This window comes from Salmo salar, chromosome 22, assembly GCF_965601325.2.
Source record: "Salmo salar chromosome 22, fSalSal1, whole genome shotgun sequence".
Classification (NCBI taxonomy): domain Eukaryota; kingdom Metazoa; phylum Chordata; class Actinopteri; order Salmoniformes; family Salmonidae; genus Salmo; species Salmo salar.
In genome coordinates, this window is record NC_138312.1 from 33,860,867 (window position 1) to 33,879,191 (window position 18,325).

General features: G+C 44.2%; 1 long non-coding RNA gene across 1 annotated transcript; it reads left to right on the plus strand.

Moving 5' to 3' along the window:
* Positions 1-4,454: 4,454 nt before the first annotated feature.
* LOC145862670 (uncharacterized) lies at positions 4,455-8,648 on the plus strand. Its single transcript, XR_014382252.1, has 4 exons — positions 4,455-5,057; positions 5,192-5,278; positions 7,872-7,982; positions 8,168-8,648. It is a non-coding gene; the product is annotated as an uncharacterized LOC145862670 (long non-coding RNA).
* The last annotated feature ends 9,677 nt before the right edge of the window (positions 8,649-18,325 follow it).

Consider the following 18,325-nt stretch of genomic DNA (forward strand, 5'->3'; position numbering starts at 1 on the left):
ACTTCGTCAACCATTTTGAAAAGAAGGTCGACGACATCCGATCCTCGTTTGTTAAGTCAAACGACACCGCTGGTCCTGCTCACATTGCCCTACCCTATGCTTTGACCTCTTTCTCCCCTCTCTCTCCAGATGAAATCTTGTGTCTTCTGACGGCCGGCCGCCCATCAATCTGCCCGCTTGACCCTATCCCCTCCTCTCTTCTCCAGACCATTTCCGGAGAGACCTTCTCCCTTACCTCACCTCGCTCATCAACTCATCCTTGACCGCTGGCTACGTCCCTTCCGTCTTCAAGAGAGCGAGAGTTGCACCCCTCAAAAAACCTACACTCGATCCCTCCGATGTCAACAACTACAGACCAGTATCCCTTCTTTCTTTTCTCTCCAAAACTCTTGAACGTGCCGTCCTTGGACAGCTCTCCTGCCATCTCTCTCAGAATGACCTTCTTGATCCAAATCAGTCAGGTTTCAAGACTGGTCATTCAACTGAGACTGCTCTTCTCTGTGTCACGGAGGCTCTCCGCACTGCTAAAGCTAACTCTCTCTCCTCTGCTCTCATCCTTCTAGAGCTATCTGCTGCCGTTGATACTGTGAACCATCAGATCCTCCTCTCCACCCTCTCCGAGTTGGGTATCTCCGGCGCGGCTCACTCTTGGATTGCGTCCTACCTGACAGGTCGCTCCTACCAGGTGGCGTGGCGAGAATCCGTCTCCGCACCACGTGCTCTCACCACTGGTGTCCCCCAGGGCTCAGTTCTAGGCCCTCTCCTATTCTCGCTATACACCAAGTCACTTGGCTCTGTCATATCCTCACATGGTCTCTCCTATCATTGCTACGCAGACGACACACAATTAATCTTCTCCTTTCCCCCTTCTGATAACCAGGTGGCGAATCGCATCTCTGCATGTCTGGCAGACATATCAGTGTGGATGACGGATCACTACCTCAAGCTGAACCTCGGCAAGACGGAGCTGCTCTTCCTCCCGGGGAAGGACTGCCCTTTCCATGATCTCGCCATCACGGTGGACAACTCCATTGTGTCCTCCTCCCAGAGTGCTAAGAGCCTCGGCGTGACCCTGGACAACACCCTGTCGTTCTCCGCTAACATCAAGGCGGTGACCCGATCCTGTAGGTTCATGCTATACAACATTCGCAGAGTACGACCCTGCCTTACACAGGAAGCGGCGCAGGTCCTAATCCAGGCACTTGTCATCTCCCGTCTGGATTACTGCAACTCCCTGTTGGCGGGGCTCCCTGCCTGTGCCATTATACCCATACAACTCATCCAGAACGCCGCAGCCCGTCTGGTGTTCAACCTTCCCAAGTTCTCTCACGTCACCCCGCTCCTCCGCACACTCCACTGGCTTCCAGTTGAAGCTTGCATCTGCTACAAGACCATGGTGCTTGCCTACGGAGCTCTGAGGGGAACGGCACCTCCGTACCTTCAGGCTCTGATCAGGCCCTACACCCAAACAAGGGCACTGCGTTCATCCACCTCTGGCCTGCTGGCCCCCCTACCTCTGCGGAAGCACAGTTCCCGCTCAGCCCAGTCAAAACTGTTCGCTGCTCTGGCACTCCAATGGTGGAACAAGCTCCCTCACAACGCCAGGACAGCGGAGTCAATCACCACCTTCCATAGACACCTGAAACCCCACCTCTTTAACCTGTTAGGGCTAAGGGGCAGTATTGACACGGCCGGATAAAAAACGTACCCAATTTAATCTGGTTACTACTCCTGCCCAGTAACTAGAATATGCATATAATTATTGGCTTTGGATAGAAAACACCCTAAAGTTTCTAAAACTGTTTGAATGGTGTCTGTGAGTATAACAGAACTCAAATGGCAGGCCAAAACCTGAGAAGATTCCATGCAGGAAGTGGCCTGTCTGAGAAGTTGTGTTTCATCTTGGCTCTTTTTATTGAAGACTGAGGATCTTTGCTCTAACGTGACACTTCCTACGGCTCCCATAGGCTCTCAGAGCCCGGAAAAAAGCTGAACGATATCGAGGCAGCCTCTGGCTGAAACACATTATCGCTTTTGGCAAGTGGCCGATCAGAGTACAATGGGCTTAGGCACGTGCCCGAGTCTACCCCATGCTTTATTTTCTTTCGTCTGTTTACCTAAACGCAGATTCCCGGTCGGAATATTATCGCTTTTTTATGAGAAAAATGGCATAAAAATGTATTTTAAACAGCGATTGACATGCTTCGAAGTACGGTAATGGAATATTTAGAATATTTAGATTTTTTTTGTCACGAATTGCGCCATGCTCGTCACCCTTATTTACCCTTTCGGATAGTGTCTTGAACGCACGAACAAAACGCCGCAACAAAACGAATGCACTCCCAGGACTGCTACTTCAATAACAAATGTTGGTTTGGTCCAAAATAATCCATCGTTATATCCGAATAGCGGCGTTCTGTTCGTGCGTCCCAGACACTATCTGAAATGGTAAATCAGGGTCGTGCGCATGGCGCAATTCGTGACAAAAAAAATCTAAATATTCCATTACCGTACTTCGAAGCATGTCAACCGCTGTTTAAAATCCATTTTTATGCCATTTTTCTCGTAAAAAAGCGATAATATTCCGACCGGGAATCTCCTTTTAGCTAAACAGAGGAAAGTAAACAAAGCTTTCGGTCGACGCGGGCACGAGCCTGAGTCTCACAGTACTGTAACCAGCCACTACCCAAACGCGCTACTTTTTTTTCAGCCAGAGCCTGCAAAGCCACGATTCAGCTTTTTACCGCCTTCTGAGACCCTATGGCAGCCGTAGGAAGTGTCACGGGACAGCTAAGATCCTCACTCTTCAATAAACAGAGACAAGAAGAACGACACCTTGTCAGACAGGCCACTTCCTGCATGAAACCTTGTCAGGTTTCTGCCTGCCAAATGAGTTCTGTTATACTCACAGACACCATTCAAACAGTTTTAGAAACTTTAGGGTGTTTTCTATCCATATGTAATAAGTATATGCATATTCTAGTTACTGGGTAGGAGTGGTAACCAGATTAAATCGGGTACGTTTTTTATCCAGCCGTGAAAATACTGCCCCCTAGCCATAACAGGTTAAAGTACTACTTAAGTCATTTTTGGGGGTCTGTCCTTTACTATTTATATTTTGGACAACTTTTACTTCACTACATTCCTAAAGTAAATAATGTAGTTTTTACTCCATACATTTTCTCCTGACACCCAAAAGTACTCATTACATTCTGAATACTTAGCAGGACAGAAAAATGGTCCAATTTACACGCTTATCAAGAGAACATCCCTGGTCTCCTCTACTGCCTCTGATCTGGCGGACTCACTAAATGATGTCTGAGTGTTGGAGTGTGTCCCTGGCTATCCGTAAATAAATTGTGTCGTCTGGTTTTGATACTTAAGTATATTTTAGAAATGACATAAACTTTTTTATTTTTTTATTTACCCATTTTTCTCCCTAATTTCGTGGTATCCAATTGGTAGTTACAGTCTTGTCCCATAGCTGCAACTCCCATACGGACTCGGGAGAGGTGAAGGTGAGAACCGTGCGTTCCCAGAAACACAACCCCACCAAGCCGCACTGCTTCTTTGAAACAATGCTCGCTTAACCCAGGAGCCAGCCGCACCTATGTGTCGGCGGAAACACCGTACACCTGGCGACCGTGTCAGCGTGCATGTTTTTAGCAGCATTTAACCACATGCAATCTCCTCATTGGTTTTTAGGGGCATATACCCACGTGGGTGATTGAAAGATGAACTGAGGTCTACGCTCCAGTCGGTAGTGGTAATGCACCTTAAGTTGGTTGCCAACCCCCAAATAAAGTCCAAAGAAGAAGCCTAAAGGAAGAGAGATCACTAGAAAACAAACTTATACCGGTTGATTAATTGTCGGAGTAAAGGACCTTGTGCATTTCAGGTAAAACAACAATCTAATGTTTATATCCCAGGACAAAATTGCCAACAGCAAGCTAGCTATTTAAAATTGCCATAAAAGTTTAATGCTTTTCGACCTGTCCCCAAATGAATATAGTTGGTTCAGAGTTTGTTTTGATATTTCAACCTGTGTGTCCTGATCGTGTCTGATGTGGGGGGACACAAATCAACATGCGCACGATGATGTGCGGTCAGGTAAGCATGTTAGACCGCTGCGCCACATTTACTTTAGATACTTAAGTATATTTAAAACCAAAAACTTTTACTCAAGTAGAATTTTACTTGAGTAATTTTCTATTAAGGTACCTTTACTTTTACTCAAGTATGACAATTGGGTACTTTTTCCACCACTGCAAATATAGCTATTCGTTTTCCCCATGCATCTGCCTGATACAACTTGTCAGCTAGTAAAGTAGGATGGATAAGTCAGAAGCCAGCTAGCAATGCCAAGCTCATACCTTTTACCAACAAAAATCATGTATGCATATAAAAGAGACAATTACCTTGAAGCAGATCATTTTTGTTTTATTCCAGTACTTCAGGCCATGGAGAAATAGTTAGCTACTTGTTTGTCTTCACCTGGGCTAATTTCACAGGAAAGGTGTAGGTGCTGGCAAAATCACAGGCTGCGTCATGCACTTGAGGGGGCGTTTACTTACTAGAGCATGTGCTTCACTTTTTTTCTTATCATCTAGCAGCAATTTGCAAGGGGTGTATGTTCTATTTATATTATTGGCTAATTTATTTATTTGCAACATGGCCTTTAAGTTGTTCTCACACTAATTAACCGCTAGTCGCTAGATAGACTGCGTTTAAACAACGTTTGGCGCAGGAACTAGCTAGCTAGCAAGTTAGCTAGCTAATATCGTCCCTACACAGAATGGTTACCAGCCGTCCTGCGCGCAGGTTGTTCGCTTTAGGACTAGCCCGAGTTCATCTTATTTAGTTTGCTATGGACTCAATGCCTTTAATACGAGGTGTTTTATTGCGAAATGACGACTCGCCTTATCAAAACCTCAACCGAGAATTCGCAACGAGAATTTCTTATCCTAGCCCTGAGTCACCGTCTCCTCAAGTACCCGATATCACAGAGACCAGCGCTGGTCTGGAGTGGTTTGAAATGGGCCTAGCGACCTCATCTGGTAAGTGATGAGATAGCAAGACAGGTTAATGTTGTATGGTCTCCTGTAAGTGAGTAGCTATAGTAAGAAACGTTACATATAGACAGTGCTGCCTGCTATGTTTAACTAGAGAGAATATTTTAACCATACTGCAGGTCCCGCGAGGAGCACAACAGACCAGGGAGTGCCGCGGTCTCCTTATGTCACTGGATCAGTCAGCACCCAAAACTCTCCACTCAGCAGTAAGTGATGGAATTACTGATGCACACTGCAATGTCATCAGCTCAACTGGCCTGCTTTATTTCACATTACAATGTCTAAAGCAGCAGTGGTGTAGCATAGTTTCGCGTGACCCCCACAAGGTTCGAGCAAGGACCTTTATTTTTTCTTCCATGGGCAGAGAAAAATGCGCAGTATATAAACTAATCTCATGCAATTTTTCAAATGTTGCCGTGAGGCTGATGGAAAATGTTGCTGTTTTAGAGCTCAGGGATTCTTGAACGATTGGACAATCTCAACTTTGTTCCCCAAATATTTGTCATAATATTAACAAATAATTGTATATATTTTGATGGACCAAATGATAAGGTATCACACCATGTAAAGGAACAATCTCCTAATAAAAAATATATAATATAACTAGATTTGTCAACTCTGTCAGACACCATAAAAGCATTTCATTTTTACAATTATTGTCCAACACACGTTTAATGGCATTGATAGTTTAATTCTAACGTTTAGATTATTCAAATATTTAATACAAATCTCCAAATGTCGTTTTGTTTTATAGCACTATTAAATGCTCCAGGGCTATTTTCGTTAGCATTTTGACGTTCTTTTTCTAGATTTAGAACAACATTTTATAAAAAAAACAGCATTTATAAAGTAAACATCCCTTAGGTCGAGCATACTAAATACTTTGACTCCATTGGTGACTGAGTTGACATCTGACAACAGATACTAAAAATAAAAGTTAAGTACAAAAAAAATGTCAATATGAAAAATTATTCCTTTGAAAATGCCCAATAAAAGAATGCTTGTTATCAGACAATCTTAGTTTGTTTTACGGTGTTGACAAATTGCTTTTTGTTCTTCATTCAAGTGGTTTATACAGTAGCAATTTTGTTTTTCGGTAATTGCATATTTGAAAAAATAATAATTATATCTTAAACTGTTAGGCTGATGGGGTGGACAGTTTATGGTTGTTACCATGGGGATTCCGATATATTGTTTGTTTTAAATCTATCAAAAGTAGAGAACTTTTGTGGTCTTGTTGCACTACATGTAATGAGGATGTTGGGGTCTTTGTCACGGATCCCCCGGTACTGCTGCTCATTCTGTTCACCAGTTCCAGAGGTCTACGTCACCGGCTTTCTAGGCTTCACTGAACGGGATTCATTATCGTCAATCCCGGAATGTCTTGTCTGATTACACACACCTGGTTCCCATTTCCCCTGATTAGTATGTTATATATGTGCCCTCTGTTCCCTCTGTCTTTGTCCGTTATTGTTCCCATGTCTGTTGGTCGTGTGAGTACCTATGCGTTGGCGCAGCTTTATATATTGTGAATTACGGGTATCGTCAACTAGGTTTACCCGCGCGCTTTTGTTTGGGTACAGCCCAGTGTTTTGTATACATGTTTGTTTTGGGTGTATTAAAAAAAAACTTGTGTATTCCTGTGCCTGTTTACAAATCCTTTATACCAGCGTGACAGTCCTTATGGTATAGCTGACCCTGCTCATTCTTGGTTAATTTAGAATTTCAGGCAAATCTGATGGAGTTGACCAAATCTCCAGACGCTTCTTTTAGTGATCAGTCTTAAGAAATATTCTTTAAAGTCGCAGAGAGCTATTGCAAAAAAACGACATAATGTAATTTTTCAGTTAATATCCCTTTTATTGGCAGTTTTTATAATTTAAAACACTTTTTTGGAGAGTTTGAAATTGGGATCCTTTGCTCCGGACAAGGGCATTTACAGGCATAGAGCAGACATGAAAATGAATAATATTGAGAAAATTCCAACAACAAATATTTTCCCTTATAACATTCCCCTAAATGCACATTTTATGTTTTTTATATATATCTCTATATCAAGTTTCCCTGCCGGACAACGATTGTCTCGACTTTCAAGAATCTCTGAGCTAATTTCCTGCTGTTCTACACATTTTGCCATGAGGCTGAGAACATTTAGCAGTTTAAAGCTAATTTCCTGTAATTCTAAAATGTTTGCGTTCATATGCTATCTGGGGGGCCTGACCTTTTAAGGGTTGGGGGCCCCCAAATTGCATGGACCCCCCTGCCTTGCGTGGGCTGTGGGGGTGTGTGCTACACCCCCGCAGAGGGCCACACTATATATTAGTTATTATATTTGCGCCCTGTCTAGCTTTCATTTCAGTGATTTATTAGCGAGCTAGACAGAAATCTTGAAATTGTATGAATGTAGGTCCATTATCATTTCTACACAGTTTTGATTTGGTTTTCGTCATTTTAAAGTATATTGAGTTCGATTCCCCTTCGGATTGGACCCTCGCACAGGGTTCTTTTGACACCACACTGGTCTAAAGGCTTGCATTTTGAGACTTGTTGTCCATCTCCTAGACAGGATTTCAATGATGCTTCATTAGTATGGTGAAAACACCCTGAAATAAAGTACACTTCCACTATGAGCCCACATGTTAGTCTATTTAATACTGTGCAAAAGTAGGCCTACACAGCCCTCTGCCTTATTATAAGCTATAGGCTACTGAAGTTCCACATGCTAGGGTAGGCTAAAGGCTGTGGCAACAGTGAGTTGTGAGGTCCTTGGTGACTTTGTGGACACACTTAAAATTACAGACTTTGCAGTTCCATCCACCCCAGTGCAGAGCTGGGGGATCCCCCATAACCTGGAGGAGGATCCATGGACGGCTAGTCCTACACAGCGCAGAACACAACCATCCCCCCTGGGTAACGAACCCTCAGAACCCCTGAGTACATTCCTCTCGATGAGTAGACACCTAGTGCACTGTTAGAGAAGTGTGGTTATGTCTATGCATGTTTTTTAAGTTCTTACTTTATCATCTTGGTCATGTGATCAGCATGGACAGCTCAATTCACAGAAGCTAATGGTATTTTTCCCTCCTCTGAAACAGCTCAAACTGTCCCTGTTATCAGAGAGAGGGGGGTTTATGCACTAGCCCAGCCAGTGAGAAGCGGATCTGAAGAGGACCTATCTAGTAAAGAAGGGATATCGGAGAGGGGGAGCAGAAAAGGGAAAGACAGCAGACCCATCCTGGGAGATCTGTTTGATTAACACACTGACTGATTTGTAACTGCCGTTGACTTTTTAATGTTTGATTATTTCCAATGTAATGCTGGTGAACACTGATTTGAGATTCTCGTTTTTAATGTGGGACTATTGTGGATGGTCTTTTAAAGTAATTTACAATTCCTTACAGATTACCTAGTTTGATCCCCTCCTGTTTGTAATCTTTTTCATCAGTTTTGCAGTATGTCATTGTTCTAATAAAATATAATCTAAAAGGTTGAAATAGTAGAACATTTAAAATTCCCAGAGTGAAAAAGTAGTATAGTGACAACCACTAAATGTCACTGTTGTGTTATTTCCTGCCTACCACTTTCCTCTCTCATACTGCTGGATGTGTGAGTGAGAGGTTATCCTGTGATCTTGTACTTCACTGAGAAAAATGAAACATGCACTAGTAGGTAATCTTTAACGGGTGTGATCGTGTCTAAGAGGGCATCGGGTCACCCCCTACTTCTTCTGACCCTTCATCCTTCCATGACATAGAAAGATGTGAATAGACAAACACTGAAGTTTTTTTCTGAAGTGGATGTGAATTTAACAGGATTGGGAATGTCTAGGACAGAGAAGAGTAATGATTGGCAGACTAGCCATCCCCAAATGAGTGCCCAAGTGGGGCAATTTGTTTTTCCACAGACTGGCAGATGGGCCAGGTACTCTAGGAACTCATGAGTTTGCTAAACAACAGCCTTATGTAGAACTTTGATTTGTATATTCAGTCTGCTTTGAAATGTAATGAGTATGTCTCTACGTACAGTGGAAAAATACCTGATATATAAACTAATATATATTAAGAAGATGAATTAGGGGACCCTTTCAAGAGTATGCAGGCCTTAAGCCTTTGTTTTGGGAAAGAGAAATTGTTGGATTATTGAATTCAATGAGACTCATCTACCTACCCTTGAGTGGATGACCTACTCATCCTCAGGGCCTATGCATGAAGTGTCCACTATCCCACACATATGGTGGAGAATTGCCACACTCACCTACAAAATGGATTAGGGAGCATATTAACATCACCCGAGTCTTATCAGGGGTTAAATTGGGATAGTCTATCTTTCTCTGATTTTTGTTTTTTCTAAAATTGCCGCTATATATTCTGTTTTGCTACACCCCCCTACCCCACACACACAGACTTTAACACCCCCAGAACCCCCTCTCATCCCCACCACCACACATATTAGCCATGGGCTTGATGTTGGAGGGAGGGTGGGTCACCTAATCCCTGTTAGGGTGGAGGCACAAAGCGCATGTTGGTGCAGGAGGGGCCAAATGCTTACATCACATCTGTCTCACTGCAATGACACATTTGATTGTCCTTTATAGATCATCGCTGCCCTTTACTTCTACATGACTTAGCTTGCTGACCGCACATTGTGGTTCACACCAATCAATACCTGAATCGTAAAATAGCAAGAGTGAGGGTGAGAGTGGTTGGGGCTGGGGCTGGGACCAGGGTTAGGGTGAGAGTATGGTTGGTGCTGGGACCAGGGATAGGGTGGCTGGGGCTGGAACCAGGGTGGGTGAGAGGATGGTTGGGGTTGGTGCTGGGACCAGGGATAGGGTGGCTGGGGCTGGAACCAGGTTGGGTGAGAGGATGGTTGGGGTTGGTGCTGGGACCAGGGATAGGGTGGCTGGGGCTGGAACCAGGGTTAGGGTGAGAGTATGGTTGGGGTTGGTGCTGGGACCAGGGATAGGGTGGCTGGGGCTGGAACCAGGGTGGGTGAGAGGATGGTTGGGGTTGGTGCTGGGACCAGGGATAGGGTGGCTGGGGCTGGAACCAGGGTTAGGGTGAGAGGATGGTTGGGGTTGGTGCTGGGACCAGGGATAGGGTGGCTGGGGCTGGAACCAGGGTGGGTGAGAGGTTGGTTGGGGTTGGTTCTGGGACCAGGGATAGGGTGGCTGGGGCTGGGACCAGGGTTAGGGTGAGAGTATGGTTGGGGTTGGTTCTGGGACCAGGGATAGGGTGGCTGGGGCTGGAACCAGGGTGGGTGAGAGGATGGTTGGGGTTGGTGCTGGGACCAGGGATAGGGTGGCTGGGGCTAGAACCAGGGTGGGTGAGAGGATGGTTGGGGTTGGTTCTGGGACCAGGGATAGGGTGGCTGGGGCTGGGGCTGGGACCAGGGTGGGTGAGAGGATGGTTGGGGTTGGTGCTGGGACCAGGGATAGGGTGGCTGGGGCTGGAACCAGGGTTAGGGTGAGAGTATGGTTGGGGTTGGTTCTGGGACCAGGGATAGGGTGGCTGGGGCTAGAACCAGGGTGGGTGAGAGGATGGTTGGGGTTGGTTCTGGGACCAGGGATAGGGTGGCTGGGGCTGGGGCTGGGACCAGGGTGGGTGAGAGGATGGTTGGGGTTGGTGCTGGGACCAGGGATAGGGTGGCTGGGGCTGGAACCAGGGTTAGGGTGAGAGTATGGTTGGGGTTGGTTCTGGGACCAGGGATAGGGTGGCTGGGGCTGGAACCAGGGTGGGTGAGAGGATGGTTGGGGTTGGTTCTGGGACCAGGGATAGGGTGGCTGGGGCTGGAACTAGGGTGAGAGTATGGTTGGGGTTGGTTCTGGGACCAGGGATAGGGTGGCTGGGGCTGGAACCAGGGTGGGTGAGAGGATGGTTGGGGTTGGTTCTGGGACCAGGGATAGGGTGGCTGGGGCTGTAACCAGGGTGGGTGAGAGGATGGTTGGGGCTGGGACCAGGGATAGGGTGGCTGGGGCTGGAACCAGGGTGGGTGAGAGGATGGTTGGGGTTGGTTCTGGGACCAGGGATAGGGTGGCTGGGGCTGGAACCAGGGTGGGTGAGAGGATGGTTGGGGTTGGTTCTGGGACCAGGGATAGGGTGGCTGGGGCTGTAACCAGGGTGGGTGAGAGGATGGTTGGGGTTGGTGCTGGGACCAGGGATAGGGTGGCTGGGGCTGTAACCAGGGTGGGTGAGAGGATGGTTGGGGCTGGGACCAGGGATAGGGTGGCTGGGGCTGGAACCAGGGTGGGTGAGAGGTTGGTTGGGGGGCTCTGCTGTGGAATGCATGGAGATTGACAGGAGGGACAGCAGAGTTTGATGGAGGGATACAAATAGTTAGACATGTCACAAGCCACCGCACACCCCTCGTCACAATAGAACCAGGGACATGGGGGGGGGGGGTGAGTTGTCACTTTGACTCCACTTTCTTTCACCTTCAGCTTCCGTCCTCACACCCTCTTGAGCCTTTTGGGGGGTTCTTGACATGACACATTTGGCCCCTTTTGTTTCCCTTGCCAACATTTACCCCTCCACCCCTTTCACTCTCTGAAAAACATTTCTATCTTCCTTTTTGAGAAATAAAAGTTGTAGATGTACCCCATCCTGTGTCCTCTTGTGTGGATGAGCTACATTACTGGTTTAGCTCCATAGGCCTTTCATTGGCCATGGTGAGGTGGAGAAGTATGGAATTCAGAATATAGTTAATGATTGTTTTTTTCACCATGATGGAGGTATCACCTAAGGCAGGTGTAGGCAACCCTGGTCCTGGAGTGCAGGTGCTTCATGTTTTTGATTGGAAGATTAGGTGTGTTCAATTTAGGCAATGACTGAACTGATCAATTAGCTCAGTTGGTCAGGTGTGGTGCCCAGTTGGAACAAAATCCTGCAATACCTGCAGCACTTCAGGAACAAGGTTGCCTACCCCTGACCTAAGGTGACAAAATCACAGAGCTATAGAGAATGTCACCTCAGAGGTTTGACAAAGACCAGGAATATCTGAGTTGGAATAATAAATCCATAGCAGGCTTTCCCTTGGTGTTCCTGTGTGCCCATGTTCTACCAGCCTCCCAATTCAATGCACTACAGTATGTATTTATTAAAATACGAAATTAAATCATTTGACCCAAAAAGGAAGGCAGGGGATATTTGAACTGAGGGATTGATAGTGACAGGTGGGATGCTATGGGGAGGTAATGAAAGGGTTAAAACAATGACCTGCTATCCATTTAAAAAGCAACCTCAGTAAGGCATTTTGAGAGACAACTATGGACACACTATGTGGCCATGCCTCTTTGAGGTCCATTGATTGTTTGATGATTGAAAGTGTCCTTTATGGTAAGCCGTCTATTTCAATGTGATATTACAGTTGTGGTTTAATACAATTTTTGTTAAATTAGCTTAATAGCTTTATTTACAGCCTCTCAAGCTGGTGGTAAACTCGCTTCCATGGTTGTTTGGCATGCCTCTCTATACACTGTAGATCTAGGGTTTGGTGCATTACCTTCAGAGGACAAAGAGGAGCCGTCAAAAATAACTCACAAATTACATTTACAAAAATAATAGTTTGTGTGAGATTATCCTAGCAGAGGCTCACATGAAAAATACTATAGTATAACTATATTTATATACTATAGTATTCACTGTAGTGTAGTATTTACTGTGTGTTTTTGCAGACATGACTAGTATTTACTAGAGTTTTTTTATTATTATACTGAACAAAAATATAAATGCAACATGCAACACTTTCAAAGATTTTATAGAGTTACAGTTCATATGACGAAATCAGTCTATTGAAATAAATTCATTAGGCCCTAATCTATGGATTTTGCATGACTGGGAATACAGCTATGCATCTGTTGGTCACAGACTTCTTAAAAAAAAATGGGCCTCAGGATCTCATCACAGTATTTCCGTCCATTCAAATTGCCATCGATAAAATGCAATTGTTTTCATTGTCTGTAGCTTATGCCTGCCCATACCATAACCCCACCGCCACCATGGGGCACTCTGTTCACAACATTGACATCAGCAAACCGCTCGACCACACGACTCCATACACGTGGTCTGCGGTTGTGAGGCCGGTTGGACGTGCTACCAAATTCCTATTGGATGTGGCTTGACCTTTTCCACATTTTCTTACGTTACAGCCTTATTTTAAAATGTATTAAATTATTTTTTTCCCTCATCAATCCACACACAATACCCCATAATGACAAAGCGAAAACATGTTTTTTGACATTTTTGCAAGATGTATTAAAAATAAAAGACAGAAATACCTTATTTACATAAGTACTCAGACCCTTTGCTATGAGACTCGATATTGAGCTCATCCTGTTTCCATTGATAATCCTTGAGATGTTTCTACAACTTGATTGGAGTCCACCTGTGGTAAATGCAATTGATTGGACATGATTTGGAAAGGCACACACCTGTCTATATAAGGTTCCACAGTTGACAGTGCATGTCAGAGAAAAAAACTAAGCCATGAGGTCAAAGGAATTGTCTGTAGAGCTCCGAGACAGGATTTTGTCGAGGCACAGATCTGGAGAAAGGTAGCAAAAAATGTCTGCAGCATTGAAGGTCCCCAAGAACACAGTGGCCTCCTTCATTCTTTAATGGAACCACCAAGACTCTTCCTAGAGCTGGCTGCCTGGCCAAACTGAGCAATCAGGGGAGAAGGGCCTTGGTCAAGGAAGTGACCAAGAACCTGATGGTCACTCTGACAGAGCTCTAGAGTTCCTCTGTGGAGATGGGAGAACCTTCCAGAAAGACAACTATCTCTGCAGCACTCCACCAGTCAGGGCTTTATGGTAGTGGTAAAAGGCACAAGACAGCCTGCGCAGACATTTTTTACATTTTACGTCATTTAGCAGATGCTCTTATCCAGAGCGACTTACAGTAGTGAATACAAACATTTCTTTTTTTCTTTTTTTTTGTACTGGCCCCCCGTGGGAATCGAACCCACAACCCTGGCGTTGGACACACCATGCTGGCGTTGCAAACACCATGCTCTACCAACTGAGCCACAGGGACCATGAGAAACAATATTCTCTGGTCTGTTGAAACCAATAACTTTTTGGCTTGAATACCAAGCGTCACGTCTGGAAGAAACCTGGCACCATCCCTACGGTGAAGCATGCTGGTGGCAAAATCATGCTGTGGGGATGTTTTTCAGCAGCAGGGACTGGGAGACTAGTCAGGATTGAGGCAAAGATGAATGGAGCAAAGTACAGAGAGATCCTTGATGATAACCTGCTCCAGAGTGCTCAGGACCTCAGACTGGGGTGACGGTTCGTTCACCTTCCAACAGGACAACGACCCTAAGCACACAGTCAAGACAACACAGGAGTGGCTTCGGGACAAGTCTGAATGTTCCGATCAAACATCTGAAAATAGCTCTGCAGCCACGCTCCCCATCCAACCTGACAGAGCTTGAGAGGATCTGCAGAGAGGAATGGGAGAAACTCCCCAAATACAGGTGTGCCAAGCTTGTAGTGTCATACCCAAGAAGAATCGAGTCTGTAATCGCTGCCAAAGGTACTTCAACAAAGTACTTAGTAAAGGGTCTGAATACTTATGTAAATGTAATATTTCTGTTTTTTGTTAATGCATTTGCAAAAAATTATATAAACCTGTTTCTGCTTTGTCATTATGGGGTATTGTGTTTTTAATAAATTTATGAATAAGGCTATAATGTAACAAAATGTGGAAAAAGTCAAAGGGTCTTAATACTAGCCGAATGCACTGTATGGTAGAGAAATGAACATTCAATGCTCTGGCAACAGCTCTGGTGGACATTCCGGCAGTCAGAATGCCAATTGCACGCTCCCTGGAAACTTGAAACATCTGTGGCATTGTGTTGTGTGACAAAACTGCACATTTTAGAGTGGCCTTTTATTGTTCCCAGCACAAGGTGCACCTGTGTAATGATCACGCTGTTTAATCAGCTTCTTGATATGCCACACCTGTCAGGTGGATGGATAATCTTGGCAAAGGGGAAATGCTCACTAACAGGGATGTAAAGAAATTACTGCACCAAATCTGAGAGAAATAAGCATTTTGTACATTTGGAACATTTCTGGGATCTTTTATTTCAGCCCCTGAAACATGGGACCAACACTACATGTTGCGTTTATATTTTTGTTAAGTGTATCTTTGACATATAAGTGGGGGCTTTCTCCTTCAGGAAACTGGATAATTACAAAATAGCACATTTTGCATAACCTGTAGGTAGGACTGGAGTCTGAACAGATCATTCAGAGTTTCTGCTCTTTTCTATAACCTGTAATAAGTAAGTAAATATACTTGGTACTTGTAGGGATAGATCAGGGTGAACACAATAAGTGTAGGGAGAACAATAAATGGAATATACTTGTCAGATAGGTTTCATCCTCATGGGTGGCATAAATTGGGATAAGGGGAATGGGTGGGGTATATGCAAATGTAATACAATATTATTACTAGCTAAAAAGAAATTGTATTGCTGACGCTAGTGTTTTTGCAGATATTACTGTAGTATTTACTGTAGTATACTACAAAGTTCTATAGTAAGTACTACACATGATCAAGGGATACTACAGTGTGTAGTGTGTTCTCTTTTTGACAGAAGTTTAATGATATCCAGAAATAACACCCAACTGCCAAGGGTAATGTGAGGAAGGCAAGCACTGCAATATGGGAGTATGGAATATGTCTGCTGGACCCTTGTCCTGTCCTGAGCGTTGTAACTGATAAAACAACAATTAAATTATCTGTATGCATTTATGCAAATAATTTTTTCAACATTTTTTAGTATCTTTACTGTTATGGGGTGCTTAGCCTTGAAAAGCCATCAGTGACTAAATGTCTGTGCTTACCAGTGAGAAAGATGAGTCTATGCGCTGTGATATTATGGCTTGTCATTTTGCATGTGTATAGTCCTTCATCCCTGTGAGTGAAGTTGGAGAGGAAGAGAGAGCCTCCAGGAGAGCTGTTAGAAGATAGCTGCACGCTGTGTCTGTAGACATGACTCCAGTTAGAGGAGAGAGAGGACCAGATGTCACTGGTGCCTAGCCGACTGCCCACCGACCATGTGAAGCTGTGAGGTTTGGCCTGAGGGTCAGTACAGGAGCAGGGCAGGAGAACGGACTGGCCTGGGAAGGCAGTGATCTCTGTATGTTCAGGGCCTGATAGAGTACAGCCTGTAGAATACAAACAGTGACATGTCTGATTGTTGACACATCAGAGTAGGAATATAGGAGATGACCCTAAAGCCTCACCGATGATGCAGGATCTAGATACCAGGTCAAGAAAAACATATACATTCCCTGGTTCATTTTGTAGGTGAGTATGTGTGGTGTGTGGCCATTCTCCACCATATGTTCTTCCCTGAGCAGGCTATTAGTAATAGGTTTTGTCATTATGATGTTCGTGAGCAAGTTTTGCCACTATTATATTACTCACAAAAAATGCACAGTTGTATACAGTATATCATCTTGCAAGTTGTAGATTGTGCTAAGGAAGTTGATGAAAATAAACATTTTGTCTAACCTTTCACATGGAGTCTGATGTCTCTGAACATGGAGCCATTGATTTTACACCTGTACAGAGCGTCATCCTTCTCAGTGATGGTTGTGAGCTGGAGAGAGAGGTTCCCTGTATGCTTCTCGTTGTTAAACACCTGCCATCTGCCTCTGTACTCATCATTTACACTCTGTACTCATCATTTACACTAGACTTCCTGATCCCTAGGATCTCTCTGATTGGCTCAGCTTCAACGGTCCATCGCACATACTCAGGCTTGGCGTCGGGTTCAGAACAGGAGCAGAGCAGCAGGACAGGCTGACCAGGTTAGGCAGTCATCTGTGTCACTTCAGGGCCTGACAGAGTACAGCCTATAGAAACAGACAGCACAGAGACAGACCAGTGTGAGGGGGAGGTGGTGCTGTAATTGTCACCTATAGACCAAGTACCTTTGACAGCCTGTCAGGATGTGCTGTAGCAGGCCACACCCACACGGATAATGCAAAAAACAAAAATGGTTGTTGATATGGTAAAAAAAAAAAGTGAGTCAAATGCCCCATTTTTACCATTATGTTGAAATATATGACACTTTGGACTGTAGTAAACATTATACACAAAAGGTGGTCATTTCAAATAACACTTGGAGTGCAGCTTTTTCATATTGATGTTTCAATTTGATGTAATAATGTCCATTCATTGTTGTTAGAGCTATCCAAATTATTATAAAAGCCAGTTGAGAGGTGCGCCTATTTATTCTTGTCACACCACAAGCATATGTTCAGACTTATCTGCAGCGATGTGAAGGACTGAGCTGATTAGACACAGACATCAACATGGTGACTGTCCTCTCCAATCCAAAAAACATACTGTACTTATAGTGCAAAATATCAATCTATTCACTACTCTATATTCTAGTGAGATACTGTAAGTAGACCCGGCTAAGCAGCCTGTAGTTTTATCATAAGAGGTGAAGAGAAGTGAAATGCTAATTTTAGGAAATGACAAGGGATTAGATGGGCTTAAACCACATTCTGTACTATTTACATGGCCACTGAATGTTTATCTAGTCTAAAAGTTTATTTTAAATATCTGTCATTTGTCTTAATCGGTACAGTAAAAAATGTAAAACACGGTGGGCAGAGTATCCTGTATTTTTTTCTTTAGGTGTAGTGTACATATCACAATTCATATTTCTAGTTGGTATGACAGGTGTATGATTATTTTCGAAAATATGTTGAATCAGTACTTCTGTAGTTCAGTTGTATTTGGTTATCTACCTAACAACTCATCTGTATTCTGATTAGTCAGATGTTCATTGTTTGACTTAGAACAGGAACTACTTGAGTTGATGCATGGCTGTAACTGTGGTCATTTCATAATGGGCGCGTTCTTCTGCTCAGAAGTTGCAGACACCTGCCAGGTCTTAAAACGCCTGGATAGATATTTTACATATCAGCTAATCACATCATATGTTAAAACAATCTGTCGGTCGATGACAGAGTCGATGACGTGGCCACACAACCATTGGTTGATGCATGCAACGTCTGAGCAGGGGAACATGACCCAAGTAAATCTGCAATAGTGTAATCAGTCTCCATCCAGTGTTGTCTACATAAAGAGTCATCCGTCCACCATCTAAAGAACCCACAAATGATCCAGGTGTTTTCTTCCCATGGACAGGTCAGTAAAACAGCTATCCATGACCTGCAAATTACAAGATTTTGGTGATAAGAAAAGAAACTGGAGACAGAG